This window comes from Ascaphus truei, chromosome 3 (assembly GCF_040206685.1).
Source record: "Ascaphus truei isolate aAscTru1 chromosome 3, aAscTru1.hap1, whole genome shotgun sequence".
NCBI lineage: Eukaryota > Metazoa > Chordata > Amphibia > Anura > Ascaphidae > Ascaphus > Ascaphus truei.
In genome coordinates, this window is record NC_134485.1 from 325,576,840 (window position 1) to 325,590,997 (window position 14,158).

The following is a 14,158-nucleotide window of genomic DNA, read 5'->3' on the forward strand; positions in this document are numbered from 1 at the left end:
CGCGTTTAATACGCGATCTTCGGGCTATGCAATGCTCCTGCCATTTTCCAAGAGTTCATGAACAATATCTTCCGGAACGTGGTGGGAACATTTGTTATCGTATATTTGGATGATATTCTCATTTTCTCTAAGGATTTAGAGGAGCACATTCGCCATACCAAATTGGTACTCTCTAGGCTTCATGCTAATCGCCTTTACGCCAAAATGGAGAAATGTTTGTTCCACCAGACGTCCACAGCCTTCCAAGGCTATATTATCTCTAACCAAGGTTTTTCTATGGACCCAGAGAAATTGAAGTCTGTCCTCGACTGGCCGCTGCCGAATTCTCTCAAGGCCGTGCAGCGTTTTCTTGGCTTTGCCAATTATTACCGGAAGTTCATCCGTAATTTTTCTACCATTGCTCTATCCATCACCGCCTTGACTAAAAAGGGGGCTGACCCTACGACTTGGTCTCCCGAAGCCATTGACGCCTTCGAGTTTCTCAAAAAGGCCTTCGTCTTTGCACCCATTCTACGACATCCTGATACTTTGCTTCCCTTCATGTTAGAAGTTGACGCCTCTGATGTGGGAGCCGGTGCAGTACTCTCTCAGAGATCCTCTCCCCAAGAGTGTGACGACTCAGGGGATTCCTTCCCCTCCTTGTCCCTCTCTCCCATCTCCTGTTACTCCCTCTGCTTCTTCCCAGTCCTCTCCCTTGCCTTCTACCTCTCTCCCTTTGCCACAGCGTGTACCCTGCAGGTCTCGCATACCCACGTGGTCCCTGAGCCCCTGCTATGATGCTCCCCACTCCCTCTCTCCCGCAGTGCCCGCATTACCTTCCCCAGCTGTGAGGTCCGCTCCGTTGCCTTCTCCCGGCGTGGTGCCCGCAGCGCGGCGCTCCGCGCGCCTGGTGATGCAGCCTGTGCGTGCGCTCCCTCAACCCACGGAGGGCGCATGAACACACTCTTCCTCTGGGCTCCCTGACCCGTCTGATCCCTCCTCTAGGTCCCTGTGAGCCATCTCGGAGTTGCAGCCCATACGTGCGTCTCCTCAACCCATGGAGGGCGCGTGCGCACACCCCTCCTCTGGGCTCTGTGCCCCTTCTGCGTCCTCCCCTCAGTCCTTGCGGGCCGTCTCTGTGGTACAGCCTGTGCGCGCGCATCCCCAGCTTACAGAGGGCACGCGCACATGCTTCTCTTATCCTGTCCCTCATGTCTTCACCTCCCAAACCCTGCAGGCCATTCCCCTGACTGCCCCTTCTGTCTCCTCCTCTTCTCTCCCTGACCTATCCCTATCGTCTCCCATTTCTCTCTCTACTCCTCCCCTCTTTTCTATTGGTATGCCCTCCTTTATAACCCCTTTCTGTCCACTTCTTCCTCGCTCTGCATAGTTCCTGTTTCCCTGTGTGTACCTGACCTATGCTGTGCTCCCTCTGTGTCCCTGCTGTTTCCTGCTCCTGTGTTATCTTGGATTTCCCTGGCTTTTGACCCCTGCTTGTTCTGGACTACTCTGCTCTCTGGTACCCCTTTGAACCTTGCTACGTACACTACTTCTCTTACCTCTGGCTTCCTAGGACCTGGCGTGTACTCTGACGAATCTACCCTCTGGACTCCTGGACATTGGCACACGGACATGACTATTCTTACGGACACCCCCAAGCGTTGCAAGTATCATACTAACTCTCTTCCAACAGGCCCAGCAACGCTATACCACACTCCGGGCTTGCTCCCACTGCTGTGGGTGTGTGGTGTCATACCGTTCCAACCTCAGTACTGGGGTCCTGCCAGGTCTGCGGGCATACAGGCGTGACAAAGAGAAGCTCCATCCCTGTGGGTTTTTTTCTCAGAAATTCTCGTCTGCCGAGAGAAATTATGATGTTGGGAATCGTGAGCTATTGGCCATTAAATTGGCTCTTCAGGAGTGAAGGCGTCTTTTAAAAGGCACCAAGGAGCCTATTGCCATCCTCACCGACCACAAAAATTTGCTGTATATCGAGGGGGCTCGACGATTAGGATCTCGTCAGGCTCGTTGGTCTCTCTTATATTCCCGGTACCAAAAATACCAAAGCAGATGCTCTCTCTCGCCAGTTCGCCACGGAGAACGACTCCAATGAGTCTACTGAATCTATTCTCCCCGCCAAGTGCATAATTTCTGCCAATAATTTTGATATTGTCGATGAAATCAACAAAGCCCAGGTTCACATTCCCAGGAGATTCAGGGTGCCAGAGGCCATTCCGGAGCAACCTTGGAAACACATCTCTATGGACTTCATTGTCGAGTTTCCCAATTCTAAAGGAATGAATACCATTCTTGTTGTTGTAGATAGATTTTCCAAGCATTCACACTTTATTCCCCTCAAGGGCCTCCCTAATTCTGCTACTTTGGCCGATATTTTTTTTAAGGAAATTTTCAGATTACACGGTGTTCCTATTTCAATTGTTTCTGACAGAGGCTCTCAATTCATCTCTAAATTTTGGCGTGCGTTTTCCCAGAGACTTGGGATTTCCCTTCTATTTTCTTCTGGATATCACCCTCAGACCAAGGGTCAAACGGAAAGAATGAATCAGACCTTAGAGCAGTATCTCAGATGTTTCATCTCCGAATCTCAAGATAACTGGGTGGATCTATTAAGGTGGGCCGAGTTTGCAATTAACTCTCTTAAAAATGAATCTACGCAAGAGTCCCCTTTCTTCATTAATTTTGGATTCCACCCTAGCAGTCTTCCCCTCTCCTCCCTCCCTTCTGGTGTTCCCGCAGCAGATTCTCATGTCTCTACTCTTCAAAACTCATGGAGGAAGATTCTTAAGACTTTACAAACTGCCGTCTCACGACAAAAAACAAAGGCAGATCGACATCGCCAACCGTGCCCTTCGTTTAAACGCGGAGACAGAGTGTGGTTGTCCTCAAAAAATATAAGGCTCAAGATCCTGTCTCTGAAATTGTCCTAGAGATTCTTGGGTCCCTTCAAGATACTGGAGAGAATTATTCCGGTCGCATACCGTTTGGCACTTCCTCCAACCATGAGGATTCCTTCTGTGTTCCATGTGTCTTTACTCAAACCATTTATCCAAAGCTCTCACTTCCCGGACCGTTCCCGAAAACCCAACCCTGTGACCATTCACGGACAGCAGGAATATGAGGTTAACTCCATAATCGACTCCTGTTGGTCCAGAAACAACTTACAGTTCCTCGTTCATTGGAAGGGGTATGGTCCAGAGCAATTTCATCGGAAATTCCCCCAGAAGCCATGGTAGGATCACCCGGAGATCGATCCTCAAGGGGGGGATACTGTGACGGTTCAGGGGATTCCTGCTTCCCAATGTGTCCCCGTCACCCCTGTTCTCCCTGCCACTTACCTTCCTCCTCCACCTCCTCGTTCATCTCTCCCTTCCTCCTCCCGCACCTGTTCCTCTGCGGCATGTCCGGACGCGCGCCCAGCTGTCACGCGCTTCCCCGCAAGGTGCGCGCATATCCCCAAACACCCGATCCCCTCCATGGCACTCACTCCTCGCGGCGTCGCTCTATTCCCTCTCCTGTCACATTACCTCCTTCAGCCGCTCCTCCTGCCCCCTCGCCTTCCTTGGCGAGCGCCCCCGCGGCGTGACGCTCCTCGGCACACACTGTGCGTGCGCATCCAACCCTTTCAGAGAGCGTGCGCACACGCTCCAGATATAGGCCTTCCCAGAGCCCTGGCTCCGTCCCCCATAGTGTACAAGCCCTATCCCTGTCTGATTCACCTGTCTCCTCCCTCACTCCTTCTGACCTATCCCTGCAACCTCTCACTCAACCCTGTGCTCCCTCCTTTATAATCCCTGCCTGTTCTCTAGCTCATTGCTCTGCATAGCTTCTTGTGACCCCTGTATGTGCAGTCTCTATGCTTGGCTCTCCTGTCTCTTTCAGCGCTGGTTCCTGTCCCTGCTTACCTTTGGATCTCCCTGGCTTGAACTCTGCTTTGAATTGGATTACCCTGCTTTCTCCTGCCCATGAACCCTGCATTCGGATACGACTTCGCTGCCTTCTCCTATCCCTGAACACTGGCTTACGGACATCACCACGCTGCTCTCTATTACTCCTGAACTCTGGCACACGACATTATTATCCAAACTCTGATATCCTGGACGTTGCAAGTATATGTTAACCCTATCTCAACAGGCCCGGCAACGCACTTCCACACTCCGAGCACGCTCTCACTGCTGTGGGTGCATGTTATAACTTTCCCCACCTCAGTACTGGGGACTGGCCAGGTCTGCGGGCATACAGGCGTTACAGTGAGAAATTTCTCCGCAGCCAATCCGAGACAAGCTGGTAAAAACAACAGGGTTACCTGGAAATCTAAATGAACAAAGGGGAATGTGCAATTTGGCATCTCTGGCCCTTGGCTCCCTCAATGCCACCCACGGAGACAGGCTCCGGACAGTCTGGTGGCCCAAATGGAAGTGCAAAGAGCGTCCACTGATCTGAGGACTTGGGTACATGACTTCTTCCCTCCTGTCCAAATGGTTTTGACACCTCAGAATTCCTCTATGGCTTTTGATCCCCACTGTATGAGTAGACACAGTGGCACTGTCTGAAAGTCCCAGCTCATAGTACTGTGCACAAGCATATGTTTTAAAAACACACTGTTCCATAAAATATACACTTTAAAAATATCCTAAGTCTTTTGGTTATGGGAAATAGAATAAGAAGCTGCACATTATTTCTTACTAGCCATATCCCCCACACTCTATACAATAAACTTTGGTCTGGACTTTTAAAAGTCCCCTCACAGTCTTGTAGCTGATTGGAGTAGCCCCCAGAACCCCTATACCGGTTCTGGGGGACCTGAGCATTTACTGAGTATCCCCATTAACCTAGGGACCCCTTATAGTTACAGGGATACTTTACATCCCTTTGCATCATAAACCTTTCTGGGTTGTGCTGAAGCAGGGAACATAGTGGTGACTCATGGCCTATACAGCTTCGGGGTGACCTGGGCATTAAATGAGTATCCCCATTGACCTAGGGACCTCTAGACTATGTCAGGGACACCTCATATCAATATGCCCCCTTTACCTTTCTAGTCTGTGCTGAAGCAGGGAACCTGGCGGTGAGTCGCGTAACTGTTTTCAGGGAGGATTTTGACCGGAGGTCTGTGCCTATATGTCCCCAGGAATCTGACATGATTCCCGGATACATTTTTGGGGTGGCCAGCAACTCTGTGCCCCGTCTACCTAGACACAATCCGACAACACTTTTACCGCAAAACCCCCCTTGAAACTCATAGCCTGAGAATCGCCACTGGTTAGCACTCCTGGAAAGGTAAAACACACATAAATTCTTTATGGTTGCACAATCACATACATTTCATGTACAACCAATGGGTCCAAGAGCTGACACTCTAAACCCACAAATATGGCTCAGAGGTAACCAGCCGGACATAATACCTTTATTGATGGCCTGGTTACCCCATCACAGTCACAATCATGTAATGCTGGATGATAGAAGAATATAAGTGATGTTGTTTGTGACGTAACGTGAAATGTGATCATTATTTGCTAGTGGTGGCACAAGGAAACAGTGATTTGCCAGGATCTGCCACTGGGTCTCAGACATGCTTAAAAAAAAGGTGACGCCACTAGTGCACGTGTTCTATGCAAATAAAGAGGATTTCATGTGCCAGGTCTCTGCTTACAGGTTCTCAACTTGCACTTCTCACTGGTGTCCTATGACCCCTTCCTCCTCCTGGTTGCCCATCCTTCTTACAAAATCTTTATTCTCCCCTGATCCTCCTCTCTTTCCTCTGCCTCTGGATCCCGTTCTCCTGTCCCACTTGTCTAATATCCTCTTTTGTTTCTGTCCACTAAGGCGAGGTTACACAAAGAGCCCATGCAGGGTATTGTACCTCCACTGTCGGTCATGGACTTGAATGGCATGTAATGCTGATCGGGCAGCAATGCCCTGAGTGGGAGCTTAGTGATTCCCGCCCTTAGCTTTCCACTAGGGTTGTGCAATATACCGGTATTATAGTAATATCGCGATAACATCAGACAGTGTGCCGATATGGGAGCTGCGTTGTTATCGCAGTGTTACCATGGTATGGGGGTGAGAGGAGCACTTTTGAACTTGCTGCGCTGTGGCGTCTCTCACGGAGCTGCAGACTGACATGCTGTTCTCACTCCCTCCTCCCTTTTGGCCCTGCTTCCCACTGCAGGGAGGGATGGGGGGGAAGCGCCTGGCAGCTCCGGGTGAGACAGAGTGAGAGAAGTCAGCGCCTGCAGCATGAAAGGTCACAACCTCTCCTCACTAGCTCCTAACCCCCCGCCCTGAGACTTTTAAGCTCCCCTCCCTGAGACTCTTAAGCCCCCCCAGCTCCCCTTCCTCTCTGGGACTCTTAACCCTCTTAGGCCGAAGTTCCAGTGTACACTGTAGCACGCGCGCTCGGCAGGGGGGGGGGGGGGGCGTCGCGTGCACAGCGCTTCACTGTGATCTACGTGTGGGAGAAGATGGAGGAGGTTTTGCCGCTTCTCGCCAGGTTTTCAAACACGCTCAATTCTAGAAGCCCCGAGCAAATTTTCGCCGCTACTCGCCGCTCTAGAATTGAGATTTTCCCACAAATCCGTCCCGCCAACTAAAGTTGGCAAGTTGGTGGGGAGAAGTATCGGCAAGGCCGGTGAGACGGCACTTAGAAAAAATCAGGCCTTTTTCCTGCATGTGATTGATGCCGGGGTGGTCCCGGAGCTGATATCCATTAATTCCAGCACCGGAGCTCCCCAGCATGCATCCGATGCAGGGAAAATACATTTACAGCCCACTTCATTACCTTAGCACATTACCTTACATTGCCTTATACATATGTAACGGATTTTCTGGCCTAGCCTGACCCACCCAATCTCACATTGGCCCCTGTGGTCTAACCAGTCCCCATTACAGTGTAGTGTCTGGTGGTGCACCTGTTGGCAACAGGACTCCTGAGTCTCCCGCATGATGGTGTGTGGGGATTGCCATCCCAGACAGGCAGCTAAGGTAGTGTGCTTGAGTCCTACCTATATCCAGTGCAGCGCCTCCACCTCATCAGGATCCCAGCGTCCGCTTGTGGATGGTCCTGGTGAGGAACTCCTCTGTGGTGCACTCCTCTGTGTAATCACTCCACACTTACACACGAGGGAATAGTTTAACAGGATCATCTTTATTGACTTGCGGCGGGCCACTGCCCCTCACAGTGGGTGTACTTAGCCTCTCATGTTCACCGCACTTCCCTTTGAAAGGTGTCCTTTCCCTAATTGGTGGATTCACTATCTCCCCTTAGGGAGATAGTCCCTGTGCCAGGTCCCTGGTCACAGTCTTATAAGCTGTCTCCTCCCAAGCCTGCACTCAGACTTGCTCCTTGTCTCATAACAGCTTAACAACAACTCAGCAACTCCTAACTTTTGAACAGTGCTGTGCCTTATGTATCCTCTGGGGGCTGGCACAACTCTGACATCACTAATCATGGATTCAGAGCACGTGACCACTCCCATCCATACATAGGGCACCTCACCAGGGTGTGAGGGCAAACCTCCATAATTACTGCTGGCATGCCCATACCTTACCAGGCCTTACTGTCAGCAGGAGAGATGACTGCAGCCATTTTACAGCATGGTTACATTCTCCCCCTGGTGAATCCCACCGTCCCCGGCTGGGACCTAAATTTGAAGTACCTTTCTTCAGGAAGCACTGTAAAATGGATGACACACATAATTAGTATAACATTACAGATTCACAACATATTGCGCCAAGCGAGCCCTGACCAGTAGCCACTAGCTTACGCAACAGTCATCCTGTTCCCCCCTAATAATAGTGGCGAGGATCAGGTTTCTTGACTTCCCGACCCCCCATGTCCAGGACGGTCACGCTATAGTCGCGCGACGACCCCCTCTCAGGCCGGTACACTACCTTATGTTTATAGACACTCCTGCCTATGCTCCACACCCGCATAAGGTGCTCTATCCTCTCTTCAGCTCTACTGCCCTTAATGGCACCCCCTTTATTGACCATATATTCCTGTATGGTCTCTCGCAACCATCTGTCCCTATTCTCCTCAATCTCCTGCATGAGGGGTTCTGGGACGTAGGGATATTCCAAGCCATGAGAATATTTGTATTTGGCAGTAATGGCCCTTTCAGCCCGGCTACACCTTGTCAAGGTAGCGTTTCCTGCTCTCCCTGGTAATACCCAAGACAGGGGCTCATCTGGGTCTACGGGGTCTTTCAGTATACTAGGACCCCTGGGCTTGATACTGCCGTGGCAAATTTGGAACCACCGCTCCTGCATCTCTTTTTGGTGTCTCTCAGGTGTAAATTCCCCTCTAGCCCACCAGTAGTCCACTACATCCTCACTTTGTAGTAGGAACCGAGTGCGGTCCATCCACCCCACATAGCCCTCAAATAATGGGGCCCACCACCGAGTCTCTCTAACCTTCTCAGGCTCTGACTCTAAGGAATCTCCCTCCTCTGTGTCCCCCCAGCTAGACACTCCCGATGTCTCTGTAGATCGGGGGTTAGACCACCTCTCATGCTTTGGCCTTACTTCCAACTTAACTATGGCCACTTTAGGTCTCCAGCTGGACTCAAAGGTCTCCCCCGAATATCCTCCACCCATCGACCCATCGTCGGATGTGTAATTTGCCAGTCTCTCCCCAGTCCGTTCTTCACCGGTTCCCTGGGACCCTCCCGACATCCCCAAACTGGACGTGGACCCACAGGAAAAAGTGACAGGGGCAGGGGTTTTAACTATGGCATGGGCTTGGGCGTAAGGACGGGCATATGGTATCCGCGGGGTTCCGACCCGCTCTCTACCTTGGGATTGTCCATTATCACTGCGAGGACTCTCCGCTGGCTGAGCCTTACCCATCTCGGCTCTTCTCGCAGCCTGCCAGCTCTTGGTGGTCACAGGTGATCGGGAAGCGCTGCCCGATCGCCGAGGCGTTGTGGTTCTCTCTCCGGTCGTTCCGCTACCTCCGCCGGAAGTGACGTCATCACCGGAACCGGATACGCCACCATCTTGCGATGGATCCCCATGTGGGATCTCTTCCTCCACGATAACGTCCGGAAGCTCCGTCGCCTTCTCGTGCACCGCCTGGGCCTGACACCGCCTCTCCTCCATGGATGCCGTCACCAGAGCCTGGTAAGTACAAGGGCTGCTCTTACCGCTCTGCAGGGTGGGCGTGGATTGCCCGTCACCGCTGGACCCGCCGTTCCCAGGAATGGAAGGGCTCCGTCTCTCTGCCTTCCGCTCCACTGGCGACACCCGACTCCTCTCACCGATGCTCCCGGTGAGTGGCACTCTCCTCCCGTTTTCTCCACAGGATACTGCCACAGGCCGGATCACCGCACCGGACAGTACTCTGGGTTCCTCATCGGAGGAATCCGCCTCCATTCTGCTCGGGGTCACCGTTCGTGGCGACCGCCTTTTTGTCTCTCGATCGGTACGCTGATCGACCGCTCCTTTCTCCTCGGGCTCGGCTTTCACAACCGGCCCCGATCTCCACTCTCCGGGATCTGCACCTTCTTTCCACAGTGCACCGGGGGACCCGGCGGACAGCCTAGCCGTATCTCCCGCGGGTTCAATATTCGGAATAGGCACAAACGTGGGCATCGGCCACAGGTACTGGGTGCCACATTGCGGACAGCCCGCCGCCGTGCTCACGGTACCACCGGGTAGCCTGCATTGTAGGCATAGGCCCACTACAGTCTCTGTGCCCGCCACCCGAATCAGCAGTATGCCTCCTGGTATTGAGTATGGCTCAGTGGATACCATGGCAGTCACTTCTTGTGGACAGGCCATTGTCTTTGTAGGAGTCACTTGCAGCAACGATCTGCAGCAACTGACCATCAGGGGTTGAGTTGCCGGCCACTCCCTTGATCAGCTCCACCTTCCTCTGACACAGCTGGGAACCACCCCCACTAGTAGCAATTATGGGCGGGTCCCACAGCTCGATAGGATGTCCTTTAATTGAGGCCGCGCCTTTCACAGGCTTGGAGGGCGCAGCCACAGCTTTCGCGCCATTACCCCCAACAGGGTGGGGTTCTTTCTTTGGCGCCAATCCCGGCCAACTGTCTGCAACTTTTGCAACTGCAGAAGTTTCTGCAGCAAGCCCACGCGGTCTCCCAGGGAAGCGGGAACCGCCATCTTGGTTTGCATGTCCAATTACTTCAGCTACCGATGTAGCTCTTTGTACAGTGCTCACCGGCTGGCAAGCAAATACTTCTTTTTCACCATTTCCATCGCACACAATCACAATATCCTCTTCTATGTCCTCGGGGATTGTGCCCCTAGATAGGACAAAAACGGCGCAGCTATAGCTTTAGCGCCACTCCACAGCATGCTTGCAAAAGTTCCTTCTGCCGCTTGCTCTGCCGCACACACGCCATGTAATCTGTGTGGGTTCTTCTAAGAAAAGGGCCAGGAAGACTTCTGATTCGGACGAAGAAGTACAAAAAACCTTTGAGGAAGGTCAAAAAACAGAGGGAGAAGCAGGACAAGCACTGGTGAGTGAATACTATGAGCTAACTGAGGTCTTGGCTCTTCTACAGGGTAAGGGAGACTCTGAGCCCAAGAGGAAGAAGGCAGAGATAGCTGATAGACAGCAGGAGATTGGGGACATTTGCAAAAGGGGACACAACAAAGGCGGAGCTTCAACCCTAGACTCAGGACGGCACAAGAGAAAGAGGTAGAGAAGGATGAGTGTTCAGGCCCAGATGGCCTGGTAATTACCCAAAAAAGAAAATGCCTAAATTGGAAGGCAAGAAAAAAAAAGGGGGAGGGAAGGCCCGACGTCAGACATTTTCGCCAAAAATGCTGGTGCACGGGAATGGTGCACGGGCCGCTCCACAGGACAATGTTTCGCTGGGGAGAGGGATATGTGACAGAGTCACTGACTCAGTAGGCTGGAATAGTGAATGGAGAGACGCTGCAGCCAGTTCACAGAGTGTTAATCTCCTCAGACAGAAGGAAGCACACCTGCAGCCTAATTAAGCAGGAGGCCTGAGAGACTGCAGGTTTAAAAGCAGGAAGTGACACAAACACAGGGAGCTTGTTTTTCCACAGGAAGGTGGAGAGAACTCTCCCGGCTTGGAAGCCGTAGCAGCTGCTGCTGCTCTGGTTAGGGTGACCATTCGTACCGGTTTTACCGGTACAGTCCCGGTTTTTTGTGGCCTGTCCCGGTTTAAGTCTGTCCCGGTTTCTGTCCCTGGTCCCGGTATTGCGGGGCAGCGGCGGTGAGGAGAATGCGGCGGCCGGTAAGTATTTTGTATGTGTGTGTGAATGCTGCCGGGGGGACTGAATGATGGAGAATGCCGGGGGCGGGACTTAGAATGCCGGCCGGCCCGCAGGGGATTGGTCGCAGGCATGTCAGTGGAAGCCGGGGGCGGGGCTTCCGCTTTGTGAAGCGCACACATGACTGACTGCCTTCCCGCTCCCAGCTTCCCTGTGTGCGGTGAGTGTCCCCCTTCTGTCCCGGGTCCCAGCCAAGGATGGGGGGGGGGGGGTGCGCAATAGGAGGTGGTAACGCTATTTTAATATTATCTGTATATATAACCCCTGGAGCGCGCCTGCCTTTGCCCCCCGGCGCTCACTTCCCCCCCGTCCACTTGGTGTGGGAGATAGGCTCGGGGGCGGGCAGTGGTGGCTGCGCGTTGTGCGGGCGGTGCAGGGGCTGGCGGGGTGTGTGTGTGTGTGTGTGTGTGTGTGTATCAGTGGGTGTGTGTGTATCAGTGGGTGTGGGTGTGTGGGTGTGTGTGTGTATCAGTGTGTGTGTATCAGTGGGTGTGGGTGTTTCAGTGGGTGTGTGTGTTTCAGTGGGTGTGTGTGTTTCAGTGGGTGTGTGTGTGTGTGTGTATCAGTGGGTGGGTGTGTGTGTGTATCAGTGGGTGTGTTTGTGTGTATCAGTGTGTGTGTGTGTGTATATCAGTGGGTGGGTGTGTGTGTGTATCAGTGGGTGTGTGTGTGTGTATCAGTGGGTGTGTGTTTCAGTGGGTGGGTGTGTTTCAGTGGGTGTGTGTGTATCAGTGGGTGTGTGTGTGTATCAGTGTGTGTGTGTGTGTGTGTATCAGTGTGTGTGTGTGTATCAGTGGGTGGGTGTGTGTGTGTGTATCAGTGGGTGGGTGTGGGTGTATCAGTGGGTGGGTGTGTGGGTGTCAGTGGGTGTGTGTGTGTGTATCAGTGTGTGTGTGTGTGTGTGTATCAGTGCGTGTGTGTGTGTGTGTGTATCAGTGGGTGTGTGGGTGTGTATTGGTGGGTGTGGGTATCAGTGGGTATCAGTGGGTGGGGGTGTGTGTGTATCAGTGGGTTGGGTGGGTGTGTATCAGTGGGTGGGTGTGTATCAGTGGGTGTCAGTGGGTGGGTGTGAGTATGAGTGGGTGGGTGTGTATCAGTGGGTGGGTGTGTATCAGTGGGTGGGTGTGAGTATGAGTGGGTGGGTGTGTATCAGTGGGTGGGGGTGTGTGTGTATCAGTGGGTTGGGTGTGTGTGTCAGTGTGTGTGTGTGTGTATCAGTGGGTGTGTGTCTCCCTCACCCTCCCTGTCTCTCCCTCCCTGTCTCTCCCTCGCTGTCTCTCCCTCCCTGTCTCTCCCTCCCTGTCACTCCGTCTCTCCCTCCCTCCCTGTCCCTCCCTCCCTGTCTCTTCCTCCCTCCCTGTCTCTCCCTCCCTCCCTGTCTCTCCCTCCCTCCCTCCCTGTCTCTCCCTCCCTCCCTGTCTCTCCCTCCCTCCCTGTCTCTCTCTCCCTCCCTCCCTGTCTCTCCCTCCCTCCCTCCCTCTCCCTCCCTGTCTCTCCCTCCCTCCCTGTCTCTCCCTCCCTCCCTGTCTGTCCCTCTCCCTCCCTCCCTCCCTGTCTCTCCCTCCCTCCCTCTCCCTCCCTCCCTCCCTGTCTCTCCCTCTCCCTCCCTCCCTCCCTGTCCCTCCCTCCGTCTCTCCCTCCCTCCCTGTCTCTCCCTCCCTCCCTGTCTCTCCCTCTCCCTCCCTCCCTGTCTCTCCCTCCCTCCCTGTCTCTTCCTCCCTCCCTCCCTGTCTCTCCCTCCCTGTCTCTCCCTCCCTCTCCCTCCCTCCCTCTCCCTCCCTCCATGTCTCTCCCTCTCCCTCCCTCCGTCTGTCCCTCTCCCTCCCTGTCTCTCCCTCTCCCTCCCTCCCTCCCTGTCCCTCCCTCCGTCTCTCCCTCCCTCCCTGTCTCTCCCTCCCTCCCTGTCTCTCCCTCCCTCCCTGTCTCTCCCTCTCCCTCCCTCCCTCTCCCTCCCTCCCTCTCCCTCCCTCTCCCTCCCTGTCTCTCCCCCCGTCTCCCCCTGTCTCTCTCTCTCCCCCTGTCTCTCTCTCTCTCTCCCCCTGTCTCTCTCTCTCTCTCTCTCCCTCTGTCTCTCTCCCTCTGTCTCTCTCCCCTTGTCTCCCCCTGTCTCTCTCTCTCTCCCCCTCTCTCCCTCTGTCTCCCCCTGTCTCCCTCTCCCCCTCCCTCACCCCTCTCTGTCTCCCTCTCCCCCTCCCTGTCTACCTCTCCCTGTCTCCCTCTCCCTGTCTCTCTCTCCCCCTCCCTGTCTCTCTCTCCCCCTCCCTCTCTCTCCCCCTCCCTGTCTCTCTCTCTCCCCCTCCCTGTCTCTCTCTCTCCCCCTCCCTGTCTCTCTCTCTCCCCCTCCGTCTCTCTCTCTCTCCCTCCCTGTCTCTCTCTCTCCCTCCCTGTCTCTCTCTCTCTCCCTCCCTGTCTCTCTCTCTCTCTCTCTCCCCCTCCCTGTCTCTCCCTCCCTCTCTCTCTCTCTCTCTCTCCCTCCCTGTCTCTCTCTCTCTCCCTCCCTGTCTCTCTCTCTCCCTCCCTGTCTCTCTCTCTCTCTCCCTGTCTCTCTCTCTCTCTCTCCCTCCCTGTCTCTCTCCCTCCCTCCCTGTCTCTCTCTCTCTCTCTCCCTCCCTGTCTCTCTCTCCCTCCCTGTCTCTCTCTCTCTCTCCCTCTCTGTCTCTCTCTCCCTCCCTGTCTCTCTCTCCCTCCCTGTCTCTCTCTCTCTCTCTCCCTCCCTGTCTCTCTCTCTCTCTCCCTCCCTGTCTCTCTCTCTCTCTCTCTCTCCCCGTCTCTCTCTCTCTCCCCGTCTCTCTCTCTCTCCCTGTCTCCCTCTCTCTCTCCCCCTCTCTCTCTCTCCCCCTGTCTCCCTCTCTCTCTCTACCTCTGTCTCCCTCTCTCCGTCTCCCTC